The sequence below is a fragment of the Falco naumanni genome, chromosome 4, assembly GCF_017639655.2.
Source record: "Falco naumanni isolate bFalNau1 chromosome 4, bFalNau1.pat, whole genome shotgun sequence".
Taxonomy (NCBI): Eukaryota; Metazoa; Chordata; class Aves; order Falconiformes; family Falconidae; genus Falco; species Falco naumanni.
Window position 1 is genome coordinate 94,732,853 of NC_054057.1, and position 21,143 is coordinate 94,753,995.

The 21,143-nt window shown below is 45.3% G+C and overlaps 1 protein-coding gene across 3 annotated transcripts in view; it reads left to right on the forward strand.

The window, feature by feature from the left end:
- The first annotated feature begins 7,363 nt into the window (after positions 1–7,363).
- FRMD4B (FERM domain containing 4B) overlaps positions 7,364–21,143 on the forward strand; it is a 137,885-nt gene continuing 124,105 nt past the window's right edge. The window contains exon 1 of one of the 3 annotated variants that reach the window (XM_040590411.1): positions 7,364–7,381. The gene's annotated coding sequence lies outside the window, so the exon portion shown is untranslated. Of the gene's footprint in view, positions 7,382–7,611; positions 7,686–21,143 lie in introns of those variants that run through there. The other 2 variants (XM_040590409.1, XM_040590412.1) reach the window with 2 other exon arrangements.

Below are 21,143 nucleotides of genomic sequence, written 5' to 3' on the forward strand. Positions count from 1 at the left end.
GCAAGTTCATTTTAGATGGCTCAAGGTCGGAGTCTGATCTAGGTTGCATTACTGAAGAGACAGAGCAAATCTCATGGGCTAAATATCATTATTCCTCCTTGACATCAGCATAACAAAACCCTTTGGAGCAGTTTCAGTTCTTATGATCAAATAAACATTCCAACAAATGGGATTCTTGTTTGTCAGAGCTGTGTCCATTGACCCTCTTGTAGTATTTTTAGCTGGTTAAATGCCTCTAGTGTTATGCTGGCTTCCATCTTAATGTGTCTTCTTAGACTGGCTGGTGGAAAGGCAAAACAAAAAGCCCTCACATCAAACCCCCATGTAGTGATCAAGATATGCCTGACAGCTAGCAGAACTGCTGTGCTCCTGGTTTATGACTGTCAAACGTGTCTGGAGATAGAAGCAATGTAGCCTCAAGCTCTGGCCGTGGTATAGGAGGCGTAAAATGAGTGTAAAGTAGTTTTTTTTTCCTTGATGCATCAGAAAAAGTTTGACAGCCTTTGCTACTGAGCAAATAAAGTCACAGGACAATAAAGTAGCGGAGACCAGGCCCATTGTAAAAAATTACATAGGAAGAGAAACTAATAGGTAAAGCTCTAAGTGCATTTATTTTAAGATAGGATGGAAGCTTAAATAGCATTTTGCAGGCAGCCATTCTCCCCCACTGCAGTTGCAGGCACTGACTGGGTACGTGGGCACTGGCTGTCCTTGCAGCTTGCCCTGCCCATCTGTTAGTGTGGAGCCTCCAGCAAACCAGGCTTCAGGGCTAATGGCAGAGTCCCTCTGCATTAGCCCCACACACTGTGGTAGTAGTCCACGGTGACCAAGTGTGACTGACGTTTGGGTCTCGGCTAGAGTTTGGAATACCTAGTTTAGCGAAGACTGAAAAGGAACGTAAGTAAAGTTCTGGGGGTGTTTTGAGCTAAATATACGCAGAAGTGGCTGTGCATGAGGATGGAGTTGTGAGGAGGATTGGTACTCAGGAGTGTAGCTTTCTTGCTGGGCAGCCTGTTCCCCTTTCTGCTCCTCAGCTATCTCCATTTATAATAAATAAGGGAAGCTCCTAATGCTAATCTTAGTAGCGTGCCTTTGGATCTCCTGATGAGGCAATGAGTAGTGGGGTTTTTTAATACATGGCAAGGTTTCTATGTCCCTTTGACACTAGAAGGCCAGATTTTAAACTGGATAATATTTTGAAGTACAGGGGGAACAACCCTAATCTTTAGGAGCTAATATGACTCCCCAAACAAATTGAGAAATTGTAAGTGTAACTTTAAAGAACTAATTAATATTCCAAACCATTCTGAATGCACAAATTTATCAAGAATATGAATGTAAAAACTGTTTTCAACTTCTGATTAGATATAAACATATAGGGACACAGAGAAGTCCTCAGAAGCAGAGTCCCTTCTAGTCCTAATGGTGCTGCAGGTGCAGGAGTATCTCCTCTTGGAAACCCTGTTCTTGCTCAATGGTGCTTGGGAGACCTGTGATAACTGCTGGGGGAGATGCTACGGCGTGTGGAGTGCAAGGTGGTTGAGCTGACTCTGCGCTTCATAATCTGCATTTAATTCTATGGAAACAGGAATAGGATCAGTGAATAATGAAATGGGAGAAATGCAAGAAAAGCCCAGTAGACTGTGCTATCAGCCATCAGAATAACATCATTTTCTGTGAGAACAGTTGTAGTGATAAAAGGAGTAACACTGAAGCCTTCAGCTTGCTTTCCCTTGTTATTATCAAGCATAGATAAGGGGAAAGGTCTGTGGGAGCATGTGTAGGACCTGGCTCTGTGTTTCTTGTCCTGTTATCTTTCAGAACTGCCTCTTATTTAGGAACATGGGAAAAATTAAGGGCCTCAGAAGCCAAAAATGTGAAAAATTCTTCAGCTCCTTCTGCGGTCTGAGCTCAGCTATCATGTTAAGTCTTTGTGTAGGAGATGGTATCTCAACTGCAATATAAACTGACAATATGGGGAGATGGAATAGTTTTTTTGCAAGCTCAGAGAACGGAGGTGCAGGGTAATGGTGTGAGTAAAGTTTAGGTTCACTCATCTAATTTTAGGCCCTTAAAGCTGGGCATCAAACTTGGCCTGGGTGAAGGACAGAAGACTATCGCAGAGTCTTTCTGTAATGTGGGGAGACTAAAACTGGCTGTAGGACATCAGGTGTGAGAGTCAGAGTTGTATGTGTAAGAAAGAGCAAATTATCAAGACTAATGGTGTTTAGTCATTATAATTTCTAATTGCCTTTATAATATCTTGGAGAATATCTGCTAGTACAACTATGCTCAAATGAAAACTAAAGATGGTGCAGCAAGATTTAAGGTATTTATTTACTGCTGGACATCATTAGTAACACTTTCTTTTTTTGGCCCACGTTTAGGTAACATAGTATTGATATAGCTTAGTGCCTTAGAATGGCATCAATGTATCTAAATTAATGGCAAAGGGTAACTCAATTTTTAAAACATGCAAGTTTGATCAAATGAGCTCTTTAAAGCACACATATAGGCATGACAACTTCTGGAAATTGTGTACGGGCACATCACTTAAGAAAAAGCCAGAATTCCATCTCCCTCACCTGTTTGAGACTGGGCACAGCCCAAGAAGCCCAGTTCCTGGCACTTAGACTTAAATTTCAGTGATTTCTCAGCTAGTGTGCGAAGGCTGGAAAGTGCAGTTTCTCCCAGTTTTCCCATCTGGGAAGCAGGGAAAGAAATAGCCTCCTTAAAGCAGTTCAGGTCCCACAAGCTGAGGTGCTGTGACAGAAATGCTGTAGCTTGAACCTCTAAATAGATGTTGAAAGCACTTTTGGCTGGTGGTGATGATAAGGAGCATTATTGAAACTAGACAGGGTACTGCCAAGAATTGTCTTGCCAATGAACAAAATCCTTATTCCCAGTGATAATCCAATATCTGTTACAGAATCTTCATGTCACAAATACCTTTACCTGACAAAGGATCTTTCCTGCTTTATTTGTGGCTGAAAAGGGAAGAGAAGCACTGCTGGTACAGGAAGGTTTCTCTTGCATGTGGTTACCAGTGCCAAATGCATCCCATGCCCATTAGTTGATGATTGATATGAAGGGAACCAGCTTGAAACAAGATTATCGGGAAAACGTGATTAATTATTTTGGTCAATACATAAGGACCTGCACCTGAAAATGGATCAGGAGTTGTGTGGTGGTGCAGAGGTGGAGGAAGATGCTTCAGCCCTGTTAAGCTTTATAGAACTGGCTGGTGTAGAAGCGGGGCTGTTTGCATCAGGAGTGCACTGGTGCCCCAGCGATACCCCAGGAGCCCTTCTGAAAGCTGAGATGAAACATGTGTGAATGCATTTGCTGAAATTGGACCTAGGATTTGAATCCTGGCATCTACAAGTTGGCTTTGCAAGCAGTTTCTCAGGGCTCAGGTCTTCTGGTGTATTTTTGTAACAACACTCTGTGTGTGTTGGCAGTTAAGGTCAATTACATCATTTTACCCTATCTTTCTGCATTTTATTCACATCATTTCCTCATCTAAAAATAGATAAAAATTGACTAATCCATGATATGAATCTGGAAACATAGAGAAAAGCCAGCAACCTCTTGTCTTGCATGTCATTTAAACCGTATCAGCCACATCAAACCACACAAATAGATGCTGCTTGCAGAAGGTCTAGATGAGGAACAGACCCAAGGATATTTTGGAGGAGCAAAGAAATGAGGAAGAAAAGTAGGAAGGATGAGGGGGGCTTCAGCTTCCTTTTCGTATGGAGGAGGGTTGCTCTCGGAAGAGCGATGAGGCATTCAGCCTCGCTGAGCTCTGTACAGCTGCCTGAAGCTCTTCCCTGTCCTGGAGGCTCCAGTCCTCCGTGGGAACTCATTTTGCAGAAGGACAGAGGAATGTATATGGCAAGGCTTTTCTATTTAGCTCAGACCTGGTCTGAAAGGGGGACACGGACGCACCCCCCCCCCAACTGGGAAATCATTCTAGATGGGAGAATCCAAATTGTTTTCTAGGTCTCAGCAGCTTTTAGAATCTGCATGTTCTGGTTTAGATTTGAAATGCAACAGATGGCTTGTGGCATTTCTGGAGCTTATGTGAGGTGGCTGTGGGAATCTGGAGTTGTCTATAGTCTACCTTGGACTGTTTCTAACATACTGCATGCCCCTACTGTAAAGGTTTATGCACATATTTGAAACCCCACTGCTTGCTTGCTTGCAAAATGAGTACAGATCACTTTCAGGCTATTTGCTAATAATTCTCTTTGGGAAGTTCACGCACAGCTTCGTCATGTAAGTGCTTTAGGACAAAATCACCCAACTTACCTAAAATCAGCCACAAAAGCATTTTGAGCAAAGCCAGCTGACTTTGCATGGGAGTATATTCTCTTCTTCCAGCTGGGCTGCAAGAAGGAACCTCCAGTCATGGGAAGTGGTTTATTGCTGGAGTGATCTTTTTCCAGCTTCAGAAGAATCCCAAAGAGTATTTTTGGCCTAAGCAACAACTCTTCTCCCAAAACCTCCAAAAAAGCTGGATACCTGCTGCTGCTAGCACACCTGGGTGAAGATCAGCTGTGCAGAGAGCATGGGATACAGCAAGTCTGGGCCTCACAGTCACCTGAGCGATGCTTGTTTTAGGATCGGTATATCAGTGCCAAACTACATAAACAGCTTGTGCTCACTGGGGTCTCCCAGAAGAATGCTGTGATGGGTTAGACTAGCAGTCCATTTGGCCTGGCATTGGACTGATCATCCTAAATAATAAATGATACCCACTCTGGCAGTTTTGTACAGATTAACATCAGTGGTAGATCTTCAGCGGAGAGCTAAAGTACCTTTTTAAACATTAATATTCCTCCCTTGCTATAAAGGGATTTTGCAAAGAGCTATGGTCAGTGCCAGAGTTTACCTTTCACATCAGGAAAGTAGCCTAAGTTCAGCCATTTCCCCAAAGAGATCTTTAACCCAGCCTGACTCTCATGTCCATAGGCCTTGGGTATTTACTATAGAAGTTGATATTCCAGAAATAATGTTTCAGGGCTAGGAATGCAAGGCTTTTCTTTAACACTACTAAGCTTCCAGGCTATAGGTATGTTGACTAATTCTGCTGCAATGCATTTAACCTCTGGAGTTTTGAATTGTGTAAATAGTCGTTGCCTAAGAAAGGCAAAGGACTTTATTGTGAAGTCCTGTTCTGAGTTCTGTTCCCAGTCATGGACTGGAAGTGGCATTTCTCACCAAACCTGAGGCATCCTAATGTGAGATATGTAGTCTGAGCTAGCTTGGTTGAAAGTGAGAGACTTTGTGGCTTACTGTAAGACCCCAGGCAAACCATATCTTCAGGTTCTTCACCCTGTGCTTCATCTGTCTGGGCTCTCGCTCTTGAGGACAAGAGATCTTGTGGATTTGTCAGACGGCCTACCACAACAGGGTCCTTGTGTAGGCTGGTATCCCAGGGTCGAGTGCAAAGCCAGCAAAGGCTACGCAGCTGAAGAATTTTGCCCTGCATCCCTCCATCAATCACATCAGAAGGCGTTCTCTGCTGTCATGCAGTGCTATCACTCATCTTCTGCACACACTTGGTTCAGGTGTATCGCCACTATTTTCTGCAAGCTCTTGATTTTTATTATAATACAGAAATAAACTAGATTTATAGCAGCCAAAATAAATGCTCTTAATATTGGCTGACCTTTTCTGTTCAAAGGAAGCTCACTCCTCTGTCTCTAGACTTTGATTTAGGTTTATTTGTGGAAGGCAAATGGATGCATACATCACATCAAGATATCTGTCAGTGTAATTTCCCCTAATGAAGTATTACATGCAGGAAGGAGGGCATGGTGAATTTGAATGGTTAAAGTAGGAGGTAGTGTTAGAATTTCTTATGATACAGAACAATCTTTGGGGGGGGGAGATTGCATACTGGTTGTTAGTCTTTGGTAGCACAGAGCCCGCTGGGTGCTCGATGACAGCTGGGAATTGGGCAGACTACTGATGTGCAGTGGTACATGTAGCTAAAATCTATTCTGTATTTCTAAGGAGCAGATAATCTCTCAATCATGTGAATGTGTAGGAAGGTTGTGAGGTCCTGTGAGTAAAGCAGATGCAAGATGCAGAGTATACAGAAGAAAGAACTGGAGGGTCATGTGTGAAACCTGATGACCTGTGGGTGGTTGTTGCATTGCTCTTGTTGGCTTGTGGCAACTTGGAGCAGAAAAGGCAGATGTTGCCACCCTCCTGGCAATGGGAAACATCTGGGAGCACTTCTCAGTCCCCAAACCACAACCCCAGAGGAACTGAAGGAAGGAAGGAAAAGCCCAGAAAAGTCAGATGGCAGCAAAACCCAGGGATGGGGATCCTTGGGTGTAAGCAGAAATGAGGGAGAGGCAAGAGAATGAGCTGGCCGAACATCAGCATGATTGGGCTGGTGCGGGAGAGCATCAACAGGTCATTGCTAAAATGGCATGGGTGCAGTATAGCCAAGGCATCCTGCATGGGTGTAGATGGAGGTGTGTGCAAACAGTGACTCTGCTGTGTGTATTACGTTGTTTTAAGAAAAGCACCAGGTAGTTTGGTACTGTAGTCTGCAGATGTGATAAACAGGAAGGCCTGGCACTGCTGGAGCTAATAACCCTGATCTGATATGGGATAATTCTAAGGCAAAAAAAAAAGAAAATCCTATTTACCTAGTGCAATCTTGTGATCCTCTTAACTTTAGTTCAATGAATGAATAGGGATCTGTGAAACTTCTATAAAAATAACAACATACTCCTGCATAGCAAAGTATTGGAGTGAATTTATTCACAAGTGCTGTTCTGGCTGCCAGTGGTGTGTTTGGTGCAATATCTAGGACCTGTTCTGGTGCTGCTCATATCAGATGGCGAGCCTGGTTCCAGCATCGTTTGCCAGCACCTCCAGTTTATCTGACACCCCCCAAACAATAGCCAGACTGCTCTTCACCGCTGTACTTGGACAGCCCACTTCCGTACGGTAGTTAATGCCTGTGTCTGTAACATACCGGCGTGGCCGCTCTTGAACTCCCGTTATTGTTCTGTTTCACATTACAAGGATGACAAAGGGCGGTTATGAGCAGAGATAGCTGGATTAAGGGAAATCCAGCCCCCTTCCCATGGCCCCGTAGAAATTTCCATCTATCCCCTGATATGACACGCGTCTCCTGCCCAGGTTGTGAATTGCAGCTGGGAGTAAATCAAAGGCGGGGGAGGACCCGGGGGGCGGCCGGGGAGCCGCCGGTGCTGCCCGCACTTGCCTGCGGGGAGCGGGGCTGGACGCGTCGCTTGCTCTGAAGTTGAGGAAGAAGAGGAGGGGGAGGATGCTGTAACTTGCCCGTGTCCCCTCTCCCGTGCCGGGAGGCAGCTGCGGCGCTTTGTGCGGGGTGAGACCGCGTCTGCGTGTGCACATGCACACGCACAGATGTAAACATGACCTGAGCATCCATCGCCACCGGGTCTGGCGCTGCTGGGAGAGGCTGCGGATCTATCGGTATCCCCTCCTCCGGGGGGGCAGGGACCCCGCAGCCAGGGGCGGAGCTGCCCCTCGCACCCGCCTCGGGGTGCGCCCCCGGTGCGGGGGGGAGCCGGGAGCCGCCGCGGGTGGATGCGCGGGGGGCGGCGGAGGGGCGGGCTGGGCTCCGCCGGCAGCCCCGAGCGCTCAGGGCCGCCCGGGCTGCCCTCACCGAGGTAAGGGCCGGGCACCGCATTGTTCTCCGAGCGGGGCAGCGGCGGCGGGGGGGTGGGGGGCCTCGGGCGCGGAGCTGCGGGGGTCGCCCCGCCGTCGCAGCGCGAGGGGAGCGCGCGGCCACACCCACGGGGGGGGGGGGGTTGTCCTCCCCCGCACCCACTGGTGGCTCCGTTCGGGGAAGTTCGGGGTGGGGTGGTTAAATCCCCCGTGGGGCGCACGGAGGAGCCGGGCATCGCCGCTGCGGCCCCGCGCCCCGCTGGGGCGGCACAAGAGCCGAGTGCTGCCCCTCGTGCTGGGGGCCGGGGGTACCCACCCCACTGACCCTGCGGGCGGGGGGGCCGCCGGCGCTGCCCTCTCGCCCTCCCTCAGGACAGGCGCCGCGTTCACCGGCGGCACGGGACGCGCCGGGGCCGGGGGCAGGTGCGGGCAGCCGTGCATCCTTGCGGGCAAACCCGCATCCCTGCTGCGCGGGGCCCCGCGGAGGAAGCCCGGGCGCTTCCCCGGCCTTTGTTACCCTTGTTTGCTCCTGCTCGGCCTCGCATCCTCCCTCTCGCCGAGAATAGTCCCTTTCCCAGTATTGTTCTCGGTGTGTTTCCTCTCGCCTCTCTCTTCCTCCACCCCTCCTCAGCCGCAGGTTCTCTGCGGACATGATACCCTGATGCGTGTTTTCTCTCTCCCCTGTGGAGTTAAGTCCAGACCTACCCATTTGAAGAAAATTATCTTTTTTACTTGAGTGTTACAGCCCTGTTTCAATGGGGCTTAGATAGCCCTTGCGTGGGTTTGCACTAAATTGAGATAAACTTCGCTTGGAACGTGCTGCACGGTAAGGATGAGGTTTCTGGTTGCTCATGTGCCACTTCCCATCAGTTTAAATTTCACTGAGTGTGTGTGTGCTTGTGGCCTGGGCTTGCTCAGCCAGAAATGGATATGCTCTTTTTTTTTTTTTTTTTTTTTTTTTAAATATGGGCTTAGGTGGGTCCTTGGCTAAATGACTGTAGCTTTGTTGAATGCAGCTGAAGACTGGTATGTTCAACATATTGCTCCTGGGGAAAAAAGTTTTGGAGTTCCTGTGGTGGCTGGAGAATGAGATTAAGGGAGAGGCCAGGTTATAGGAGCTTTTTGGAACAGCATTTCCAAAAGGGTCCAGTCACCATCTCCTGTGGTGTATTGGTTTCCAGCCTTAGATGTATTTGAAAGTGCTTGCATGGCTGTGCTGGAACAGAGGGCTGTGCATAGCTCTGTCTGGGGGACTTGTTGGTCCTTCCTTTAGTGGATTGTGTTCTTTAAGCTCTGTCTTTAGAGTTTTGCCTAATAGGAAGCAAAGAGCCGCTGAGCTCATTGTTGTAACTTTTGCAGGATTCCCAATAGCTGCAGTGAAATAGTCAAGTCTTTAATCAATTTTTACTTGGCTATAACTTGGAAAATCTTTGAGCAACTGCAGAGGCACTGGCTGGAGAGCCATGTCTGCAGGCTGGGGAAGACTGCAGTGCTCTAGTTACGCCTCATACAGAGGCAGGAACATATTTAGAAAAATGTACTTATTTTCACTTGTGTTCTCTGGTTTTTAAATTATTTTCTTGAAGTTGCTCCTTTCTCTTTCAAGTGTGTGTTCTGCAGAAGTTAGCAATGCTTGCCTTGAAAAGACTTCTGTTCCCTGCAACTGCCCAGATCTCAAGATTTTGTCTTTCTTGCTGACTTGCATGGGTGCAACTGTCAGACTTGATCTTTTGAGTTTGATCCTGATGTATTAGACATGTCAAACCCCTTACTAAGAATGTGCACGTCAGTCCATTAGAAATACACGTGTTTCTCAGTCAAAAGGCTGGGATTGTATAGAAAACTTTCAGTGTTCTAACAAGCCCTAGAATCCCATAATTTTGAAAACATGACAGGAATGAATGAACTCCTGAGGTTTAACGTGCAGGTGACCATCTTTCTGTGAGGATGATGAGTTTGTATTCACTGAAGCTAGGATATCCTCTGCCTGGTGAGACGAAACTGCTACAGAGTTCCCTGGAGTAAAGGTTGTAAATCTATCTCGGCTATAGAAATCGAGGCTCCTCCCCAGGCTTTGTGCTCTAAGACTAAAAACAAAACTCCACACACCACAACTTATTTTCAGTGCATGTTATTATCTTCAGCCCTGTGAATGCATGCAAGTGAAGCCTGGCATGAAAATACTCCTGAGAGCATGACTGTCACTGCTGCAGGACTGGCTGACATGGTATGGATGGGCATTCTTAGTGTAGGCAAGTCTACGTTTTGTTTCTGGTAATTAAAGCAGCAGAAGGTAAAAAGGAGGCCCACCCCAGGGCTTACATAATTTGCAAAGAGCTCTTGCATGTTTTCTGTACCCTATTTTCTTCCTCCAGTGCTTCTTAACATCCAGTGAATGGTTGGCAGGGAGGGAGGGAAGGACCTGGATAAAAGGAGTATTCTGGGATCCAGGGGCTGTGTTCTTGCCTGTTGCACCTTCCCAGGGAAATGGTGGGCTAATGTGTCGAATCCATTTGCAAGTGGTAGTAGAAATTAAAGCTGGGGGATAAACAGGCTAGAAGGTTAATGAGATGTCTGAACCTAATTGATTTTCCTTAGATTGGCTATAATGTCTTTTGTTTACTCCCCTTCCCTGGGATGCTGTGTTAACGGCAGTTACATGAATATCAGGAGTAGCAAAAGGTGTGGGGGGAGAGTCATGGCTATTTGGAAAACATGGCTAGGAAACCTTGGCTGTACTTCCTAACTTGGGCTGATGTGTGATTTTTTTTGTTTGTTTGTTTTTGATAGAGCTTTGACTTGGGACCCTGCACCCCTGTGTTTTCTGTGTCCCAGTGCCACTGAATACTGGTGAGCGCTGAGCCAGGGACAGCAGCATGCCCTAGCTGTCAGGCAGACGTGCACAATCCCAGGGTTTCTACAAACCCTTCATTTAGATGCAGCGTTGTACAGGCTAAGCTGGAAAGACTAGTAGAGGAGGTGTTATCATATGGTGTAAAAATTTCTAGGTCCTAAAGTTGTGGACAACATCTGATCAGGGTGGCATTGCTGTTTCTGTAAGCCTGTGCCTAGCTTTAAAACGTGGAGTAGTGAAGCTGAAGCGGGAGGATGGCTAACAAAAGATGTTGACTTTATTCATTTGACTGGAGGTGCCTGACTTAACACTCTGATGGCCTGAGCACCTTCTCATTTATCTATTTTTGGTCAGTCTGTTCTGTGTAGATTTCCATCCCTCCTGGGAATATGTTTGTGTTGGTGATTGGAGTCACCCCAGTACCATGGGAGGGTGAGAGTAGAAATCCTGCCAGCTCACATGGTTCCTCAGCAGTGCTGGTGGTGGTCAATGCTGCTTCATCTGTGCTGACTTCAGTGACAGGTTCATCTTGGGAGCAGACAAGGATGGGCCAGCAGCACCAGCTTCTGCTGTTCTGTGGGTGTGAGCTGGATGGCACAGCTGGCCCAGAGAAGTGGCACCTGGGGAGAGGAGCTGGCTTGGGAGATGTTCTCTCTCTGTCACCCCCTCCAAGAGTGGTATGGGGAAGGAAAGACACTGTGTTTGGGCTGCAAGGCAATAAAAATTATGGCTTTTCCTGAGCTATTTGCTATGAGACCCTTGTGGTTAAATCGCATTTCAGACTTCTCTCAGATTATATACCAAAACCTAAAAAATAAAAGAGCAAATTCTCTAAGGGGCTAATACTATGTTCTGTTTTTTCCTTAACTGGAGTACCACAGTGAAATAGCTTTTGTGCTTTGCATGGGAATTGATTGCAGAGTGACTGTGAAGAGTTGCCTGCAGACAACAGTTTTCATAAAGAAGCCATATTTTGATTTAAGGGTTTCTGAGCAACTGAGGACAGCTGTAGAGCGCACACAACCACATGAGAGATAAAGAAAGATCAAGGTTTTTAGATCACCACATCATCATAGGCAGCATTGATTGACAGGAGACTTGGGCTCAGCACCTCTGTGTTTGTAATCAGGCTTCAGATAAACCAGCCCACGCCATATGCTGCAAGACTGTCAATACGTGGAACTATTTGCTGAGAATATGATTAAGTCAAGAGCAGAGGGCAGTAAGTAGGTCGCTGGGTATCATTGATAAATGAGCTACGTCCTTATCGTGTGTGCACCACCCGCAGTATTGTATGACAATGTTTAGTTGTAGAAACAATTCCTTGGCTGGCTTAGAGCATGTATATCTATTTTTTTTAACAGGCTAAGCAGTTTGTATCCAATGTAATGGTGAAAAGCCACAGGCAAAGCTGCTGTTGTTTGGTTGCAGACATTTCAAAACGTTGAGCCTTCCTCTTGCCCCCAGTTGTAATACATCAGTGCTTTCAGCAAATGGTTAACGGTTCTATGGCTAAATGATGTAGCTTATAGGAAGCAGAGATCTTTGTTTTCTTTTGCTATTTCAAGCAACACAACAAACCATCAAACCATAGTTCCTTCAGAATTGTAGTAATTTTTGGAAAACATAGGCTGCACATCAAATACATGCAAACTGTAATTTCAGTCCTTTGTTTTCTGTATGGTCTGCTTACAGGGTGAAGTCCGAAAAGGATATACTTTTATGTGATGGCCTCTTTATTTAGAGATTAAACTCCTAGTTGTTTGATTGTAAAAAAAAAAAAAAAAATAAAAAAAATTTAAAAAATATATAAAAATCTGAAGCTGAGAAAAGCTTCAGATTTTCAGCAGTTGTCAAAACTTTAGTGCAAGGGAAAGGGAATGCTGTAGGAGGAGAAGAAATGCAGTTTTTTTCTGCTGGGGTTAAACTGACAGATAACTAACAATGTAACAAACCATTATAAAAACTGTTGCCCAAGAGTTTGCCAGGATGCCCCCAGAACTCAAATGTATGAAGCTGCCATCCACCCAGGTACTCTCATTCCTCTGTCAGAACAGGATTGAACACTGCGATGCTCCTCTAGTTCAAAGCTGACTTTTTTTCCAAATCCTTTAGGTATGTTTTGAGATTATATGATCCAGTTAATGAGCCAAAATAATAATTTCAGCCACTGCTCGTTGGTCGTGAAGCATGCAGGTGATCGGTTCCTGCAGCTGCTGATGGGCAGTGATCAGTTCAAATCATCTCAGGCTGGTTGCATGCTGTGGTGTGGCTGTGCCTTAGCGGTGGGAGGTGGGTATCTAAACCCCTTTCTAATATGTGTTTAAAAAAAATAGCCCTACTGTTTTTCTCATGCTAATGTCTGAGCTGTCTCTAGTTCCTTTGAAAGAAAATTCCATAGGCTGGTTAATCTCCCCATATATAAATCTTTCATATAATTAATCCTTTATTTTTTTCAGATCTTTGTGTAGGGGAGAGATGCTTTTAGAAACTACTCAGTTTACCTTGTGTTGCATTGAAAATAACCCATTTTCTTGAAAGCCAAAATACAGACATTTTAGTGCATGTTCTTGGTTACTATTGCTGTACAGCATAAAAAAAATTTTTGGAGTAGTATTCTCTCCCAAAAAACTTTCTTGGAAAGAGATTGCTTTCAATCCTGACAAATATAGAAAATGAGTGACAAAAGAATCAAAATTGATGATGAAATCTCAACCCTCTCAAAGTGAATGGGAATCTTAAGGTCAGACTTCCATCTGGAGTTTTAATTAAGTATCCCCTTGGAATACTGTATTTATGATCTTTTTAGAGATGTGGAATTGCAGTTTTACTGAAATACCAGTTCCCAGGTGTTCCAGCTTTATTCATAAATGAGCCAACTGATTTTCCACCCTCTGCCTTGCCCCCTGAAGAGAAGCATAAGATTAGGAAACAGACTCCTGGAATATTCTTAATTATTTTTAAATAGTAGGTTAAACACCATCAGCAAAAGTTGTGCATCCTCTTCCTTCTTTCCCAACAAGTCCTTGCGGAGACTTGGGGAGACATTAGAAGTGTCTTGGGGCAGAGACCATTTTTTCTAGTTTAGAAACGGGTCTGAAAGTAATAAAAATAGTCAGTGTGTATGTTGCAGAGTGTTTTCACTTGAGTCAGCCTGCCCTGGCCCCGAGAATGCAGCAGAGGCTCTTGCTTTGTAGTCGGACCTTGCAGAGTAGTTGCATATGGGAATGCTTGATGTGCTTGCCGCTTTGGTTTAAGGCTTATGTAAGGGAGAGGTGGGGGATGATAGATGTGGTAGAAAGATGTAGGGTTGCTTTAGAGGTGGAAGCAAACCCAGCTTGGGAAGGGGCACGGGAGTAGAGAAAACCAGGAGGAAGAGGAGGAGAGCAGCCAGGCAGTCAGTCATTGTTCTGAACTGGGCTGGGTACCGCACAAAAGGCGGCTGCCATCCATAATCTAGCTGGGGGCTGAGATCATAGCATATTGATGTATTTTATGTGACATAATACCTCTAGAGGCATGGCAACATTAAAAGTATAGGTTACACAAACATGGTTACTGCAACAGTCTTAACAGTCCTGCTTGGATGTTATGGAAAGCAGATGTACGAGTGTTTGCTAGCTATCGTGCAGGGGCTGAATCAAACCAGTAAAAAAAGAAGCAGTTCTTAAAAGGTAAAATATCTTAAATCTCAAAGTTAAAAAAACCAGCTGTGTGTGTTAGATTAAACCTTGACAAGGTCTGTCATGCTGTTTGTCCCTGAAGGTGGTGATGATGGAAAATAGTGTGTCTGGAGGTAGAGGAAGAATCTCCAAGCTGTCCCCAGTGCACAGATATTGCTGCAGTTGACTAATGATTTAGGGGGGTTCTCCTTCTTGCTTTCTCCTGACATTTTCTCCTTACTCTATTTTAGTTCAGGCTTCTGTTTTTCGTTTAGAAAACAAACTACAACCCCTCCGGATTGCAGATCCAGCAATTTAAGCATATTTAACTCCGAGTTATCCCTTGCATAATGCGAAGGACATGTTTTTGTTTGCAGGAATGCTGCCTGAGAGCAGAGCCTGGCTAAAAGCAAGTTTTAAATGACCAAAATTTTAATAATACTCTTTCAGTGAAATGACTGCACCACATATGATAGCTGTGTATGGAGCAGAAGGGTGAAGTGTGGGAAATGTAGAAGGATATGCTGCAGTAGGAGTCTTTCTGATCTGTACCATATTACTCAATTTTACAATAAACCAGAATGTGCTTCAAATAACTTTCCTCCTACAGTGTCAAAGTTTAGCAGAGTTGATAGAATGTGATGTTTTAGCAACTAAAATACAATTGGCACTTTTTGTAAGCACCCTTGTTAGTGGGGTGGAGATGTGTGCATATATTATGTAGCCAGCATATTGGAGATTCTGAACGCTTGGTCTTGGTTCATCCTTCTGTCTTCAAAAATGAATTTATTTATTTAGGTCACCAAATTTTTTATAACTGTCTCAATCGTCTTGAAAATCAGTTGCCTCTTCATCTGATCTAATAGCCTGTGGTCTTGTCCAGAGGAGAAAGTTTGGAGAAATAACCCTCCCTAATCACTCCTCCAGCCCCACCTGACTTCACTTACATGGGAGGCAGGAATGGGAAGCTCCAGGAGACGTCTGTTTGGCAGCTTGAAGGCTGATGCATTATCTGGCATGAAGCAAGTGTTTATGTGCTTATCTGTCGGTATTTCCTAATGCTGACCATGTGAGATTGCCTTTCTTGGCAACAGCATAACTCCTTTTCCATGTTCTAGCCTTCATTGCACTTAAGAGTGAATTGCTTTTAAGGGTTGGATGTGAGAATCTGCTGGAAATCAGAGACGAGTCATTTAGCGATCTGTTTCCCTGAAACAGAAGGTGAATTGAACTTAAATTTAATAAATGTGTGTTCTTGTTAGCTTGGGACATGCAGGGGACACAAGCAACCTTGTACAGCTGCTTTTGTAGGCAACAGCATGAACCTGGTAGACATGTAGTGTCAAGGCTTCCGAAGGTTATGACTTGGATTAATTGATTATCATAGGGGGAGGGAGAAGAAAGCCTTACAGACTTTCTCAGATTGGCCTGGGAGGGAAGAGGGGGTGGTATGTGAGCATACTGGGGGTTACTGGTACAAAAGGTCCTATTTATCCCTTGCAAACCTTGCTCATCTTGAAAAACATTAGAGACCACTGTTTCGATACTATGGATTTACAGGAAGATTTGTTGTGATACGCTGCCCTGCTTGTTCTAATGATCTGTAGGGATGGGGATTTCTTGATTGTCCTACCCTAGTCAAGGGGGGATGTGAATCACAGCTATGGGTGTATGTGGTTTAGGAGGGAGGACAAGGGTCTCTGGGGTATGTGTGTGTGTAAGTAGATCTTGGTGTGAAAAAACAAACTGGAGGAAGAAGAAACCTGGAAGAAAAAAGGAAAAGGTCCTGCTGTAGTGCCTGACACATCAGATCTTAATTTATCACTAAACAAGTTTCATAACAAAGGTTTTTGGATAAATCTTTAGGAAAAGCTATTCAGAGCTTTCTTTAGCCCATCTGTCTTTAACCGTGTTTGAGTACGTCGAAGGTATCTTGCTACCTTGAGTTAATGTGGCTGCTGCCTTGGTTTCTTCCACTTCAAGCATCAGTGAGACAGTGTGAACAGTAACTTTAACCTCCTCGTTCTCAGCCCAATTTTTTTTTTTAAGGCAGCACAGCTAGCTTTGTTGCTTAATGGCAGAAAGAGTTGTTAGCAATGCATTAACATCTCATCTTTCAGAAGTTACACCCTGTCACAGCATCATATGCTTGTTGGGGCAAGCCACGCTCCTCTCTCTGAGAGCAATCCCTTACTCCTTCCAACTCCCCCGTGTTACTCGAACAGAGTCTGGGCTGCGCAGCAGCTGAGATACGGTATGTTTATTCAAATAGATTTGAGTGTGTCATCTTAGCTCTTGACTAAAACATAGCTGCGTGGGATTTCAGTGGCACCAGGAATAAGACTCCCAGTTTGCTTTAACAGTTGTTGTTTCCAGCTCTGCTGTTGGAGTACAGGGTGGCGGGTTGTGCTGTGTGGCAGACTGTGTGTCTGGCACTTCCTCTGCAAAGTTGTACTTGTTTGGTTTTGTATTTACATATACTAGCAGTGTTCTATAGTCCTGTCGTCCTAAAATAAAATGTGGTAAGAAAAAAAAAGGCAAGCAAGAACAGCTAGCCATGGGTGGGACTGAGCTGGAAAGAGCAGCCAGAGGAGAAACAAAGGCGAGCAGTGTTAAGTGAACGCAGTGGGGAGCAGCATGAGTGGAAGTGCTGCAGGGGATGCACTGCCTGGCAGTTTGTCCTTGGAAAGCTTCACCTGGTGAGTCCAGGTAAGTGGAAACTTAATGTGAGATGAGTAGTCTGGCTGAGCTGTGCTGTGTGCGGTCCTGTGGCAGGCTGGGGGTGTGTGGGGAGAAACACGCTTACTGCTTTTATGGCTTTTTGTCTTGGGAAAGAAAAATGTGTCGTTCTTTTTCCCTTGCTTGTGCAAAAGTGTGAAGATATGCCTGGGGGATGTGTTCTGCCAGCTCAGCTGATGCCTGAGCTGTGAAAGCTGCAGGGAGAGATGCTGGCTGCCCTGGGGCAGGGAGCAGGGCAGGTGGCTGTGGCATGGGACTTCTCAAAGTTCAATGGTGCAACTCCTCTGTGTCTTTTAGAGGTGGGCCTTACAGAGGAGCAGTAGCTGCAGGCTGCAACCTCTGCTTTGAGGTGCCAGAAACTCAATTTAATGTGTTTTTCCTTAATGCACCGGTGAAGTTTATAGCTGTGATCCAGCCTCCTAAATTTTACTACAAACCAGAGTCTCCAGCTAACACTTCGGTGTGTTGGGCTGTGGGCACGCTTTACTTAATGGTGAAGCTGTTAAGTGCCTTCAACATATAGCAGGGAGGTAAGTAGGCTACTGGGACAGGAGGAAGGCTGGCGACTATGGTCTGACCTAGCAGTGTTGTCCCGCACACCCCTCCAGCTGCAACACAGTGGGACCTGGCCCTCACAGCTGGAATTTAGGTACGACCTTCCCTCTACCCATGTAGTTTTGTAGCCTCAGGCTGCAAGGTGGTGCCTACAGAACTGCCAGGTGTAACAAGGAAATGGTAAATGCAGCTATTTGCAAAAAAGAAGATTGTTGTTCCTTTTTGACAGGAGGAGCCTTACTTCCCTCCTTGAATTGGGAGGAGGAGGTGCAGCCACAGGTGTAAGCTCCACAGTCATTTCCATTTAGATCCACCAGTATGTTCTTCTAGCAGCTGTGCTGCTGAGATGTTCCTGCAGTGGCCGGTTCACTGTACTAAAACATGTAAAACCACCTACTCGATTACTTAACAAACTGGAAAGAACAGTGGGAAGAGGGGATTTTTGTTTCCTGTGAGCTTCATACAGGATAGCATGGCATGCAGTTATAAAATATGCCACACATGTGGGTTGTAATCTGTACTAAAGAGCTGTCAGCAATACTTTGCCAGGATGCCAAGATCACACTGGTTTAAATGGAGTCTGCTGGCAATTTATAGGTTGTACCTGTTGGCTTCCTCTGCAAAACTTGTCTGAGGAAAAGTGCCGTTCTGGGTATGGTGTGACAGTGGTGCAGGGTCTCTGAAGGTGTCAGGGATGTGCTGCAGGGGTGTATGTGCACGAATGCTGGATGGAGGGGGCAGGGGGATCTCTCTGCCAGATGATATCTCCAGCTGTTCTTCCCAGCATGTCCCAGTTCTGTACCCTGTAGCCATCATACAGTGGGGACTCTCCTAGGTCTGGAGGCATGGCATCCTGAGGCAGGTGGGAGTGGAAACTCCTGTTCTACAACAAAAAATATCTGATAATGCTCTAGGTACTGCTCTGACCAAAGCAGCTGATATCTCATGCTTCTGGAAAAGAATAAAAGGTTTGGGAGGAGGAGGTGATAGGAAGCCTGTAGTAGATGAATCTTAACACCAATGTGTAGCCTGCTTTCTTCCTCTGGGGCCAAGAAAGGTGTAAGGGTAGCTTTCAGCAGTCATGCCCATCACCTCAGGCTGGAGGGCCTTTTATTTTAAGGCTGCATGCTGCATTGAGTGTTATCACTGGCTCTTGTGTGGGAGTCCATGGAACTCATGCCATATGCAATGAGCTCAGAACTGACCCTGGGGCTTCCAGGTGCTGGTTATGTTGGGTTAGGGTTGCCTGACCCTCAAAAGGAGGCGCTCATTTGGAGCTAGCTCATCTTAACTGATTTCTTCATCCTGGGAAATTCTGTGTTTGCAACTTGCACCTTCACTTGTAGCATATGAGGGGCTGTTTGAGGCTTGTGACTTGAAATTCAGAGGTTAATTCTGTGTGGAAGGATCAAAAGATGCTTGTGCATGACAAGAAAAATCATGGAAAGTTAGAAACAAAGCAAAACCTTGAAATTATCTTTTTGGGGAGTTAGAAAGATCTGCTTGAAATATTCTTGTTTTAGTGGTCTTCTGTGTGAGCTGGTTTTTGTAACTGGTGTGGTAACTCCTGGAGTAAACTACTAGAGGGCTGCAATTTAGAGTTGCCTGGGCTGTGAAGCACCACTCAGGTCTGCAAATAAACATCAAAACAAGGTGAGGTTTGCACAGGGCAGTGCGAAGGAACACCATGAGAAATGTTTGCTAGGCGCTAACCTGAGGGCAGGAGAACTACTCAATATGGTGTAAGGAGGAGTGATAGTGCAGAAAGCTAATGTAGGTACAAGCCTGCTTTGGGGTTGCTCTGTGTTAGGGAATTATTCAGATAAAAAAATCCCTGCCAGGCTCCAGAAAGCTGGCTTGCAAAACTAGCAGAGTGCTCAAGGCAGACCTGAGGCTTTAAAGCAGATTAAGCTTTGACCAGACATAGTGATGAGATCCATGGGGGTGGACATTTTTTTTTTTTGTGACTTTATGCAGTTCCTCAACACTAGCATCTCACTCCTAGTGACTGGCCTGGGCTTTAAGAAATATATTAGCACTTGTAACTGTCTGTCCAGGTTGTAACTGTGACTTTCTGCTTGAAACCAGGTGGTTTATGCTACATCCTGATGTGCTGGTGCTGTGCTTGACAAAGGTGCTGGGTAAGGCATGGCATCTTACTCTGGGAGGAAGGATTCAGAGGTGTTTATGGGTGCTGCTTTGTGCCTTTCTCAAGTACAAAAAGTTCTAAAAGTTTTTTTTTGTTTGACACTTCAGTGTGTAATTATTGCAAGCAATTTCTCTGCAGCTGCGACACCCATGTCCAGGGGGGGATGGGGCAAGAGCGGAAGAAAAATTAAATTAAATAGAAAATTTACCACCCTCCAGTAAATTGTCAGTACTAATATGACAGTAATATAACCTTAGCAATGGCATCATTACCGTAAAGCATAGTCCTTTACACACAGGAAACACTTTTTTTTTTACCTGCTAGAATGTCCTGGCATGGTTACAGCTACCCTTTTTGTCTAAATAATACAGTTAAGAGTAACCATTTATTGGGATAAATGTATCCATTCTGAGAGTTTAACGATATTGATTAGCAGAGGACAAAATCAGTTAAGTCATGTCCTTGGTTTTAGTGGAAACCAGGCAGCAGGGTGATAGTCAGCTCTTTTTTTCAAACTCTGCTCCTGCGATTACAAGCCAAATTGTTTGTGTGAGCTGGGCAGGAATGTGCTGGTATTTACCCAAATTTTGAAGAAGACACTTAGCAGAGGAATGTGCTCTGCATGCTCACCATTCCGCTAGGAAACTGTGCATATAAAGCAAACCTCAAGCAAATATTTGGAGGGCCAGGGGGCTTCAGAAGAACAGCATGTCCTTGAGAATTTTAGGAAGAGCCAGTTATCCCGGTGTACTTGGTTGTCTTGTCCTCTCTGCGCAAGCTCCACCCCAGCCAAGGCTGCTGCTGGGGTGTTTACAATAAATCTCTTCATTTCATTTTACTTAATATGTGTCTGTGTGAGTAACTGATATTCAGAATGGAATTAGGAGAGATGAATTGCTGCTGAAATTGGTAATAACAGAAAGCAAACCTGTCTGGCGGCATCTGCCCTGTGATCTTCTGAGAGCAGGTAAAAGAATCCTTAATTAACTTCTTGCAAGGGTGGGGTAGTGGTTTTTTGTTAAGAATTTCAGAAGGCTACAGCATGAATTGTTGTTGCCTGAGTTAGAGTAGCCTAACGAATTGCAATAAACGAGCTCCTACCCTATGGTGAGTACTGGCTTTAAGGAAAAATGCCATAAAGTTTGCTGTGGGCTGAAGGGAGGGAGCAGACTTGGGGAAACTCGTTAAAGGTAACACAAGAGTGTGGTGTCTCTCAACTGTTGTCAAAACACTTCCAAAGCCTCTCAGCACTGCTCTTGTTTTGCTTTCTGCCTCCTGTCTGCATAAGACACAGCAGAGCTGGTCAGAGGCTCTGGCTCAGGCATGATGTGCATGTCACGGTTGCAGTGGTCCCAGGCCAGTTACTCTCAGAATGTTTTATCTGACCAGTTAAACTCCTGGAACTGGCTGAAGTCAGAACCAATTTAAGGCTTTTGGTGTGTTAGCTTCCAGCTTCCAAAACACTCGAATTAACTGGGTTGGTGGTTATTTGTGTGCAGGG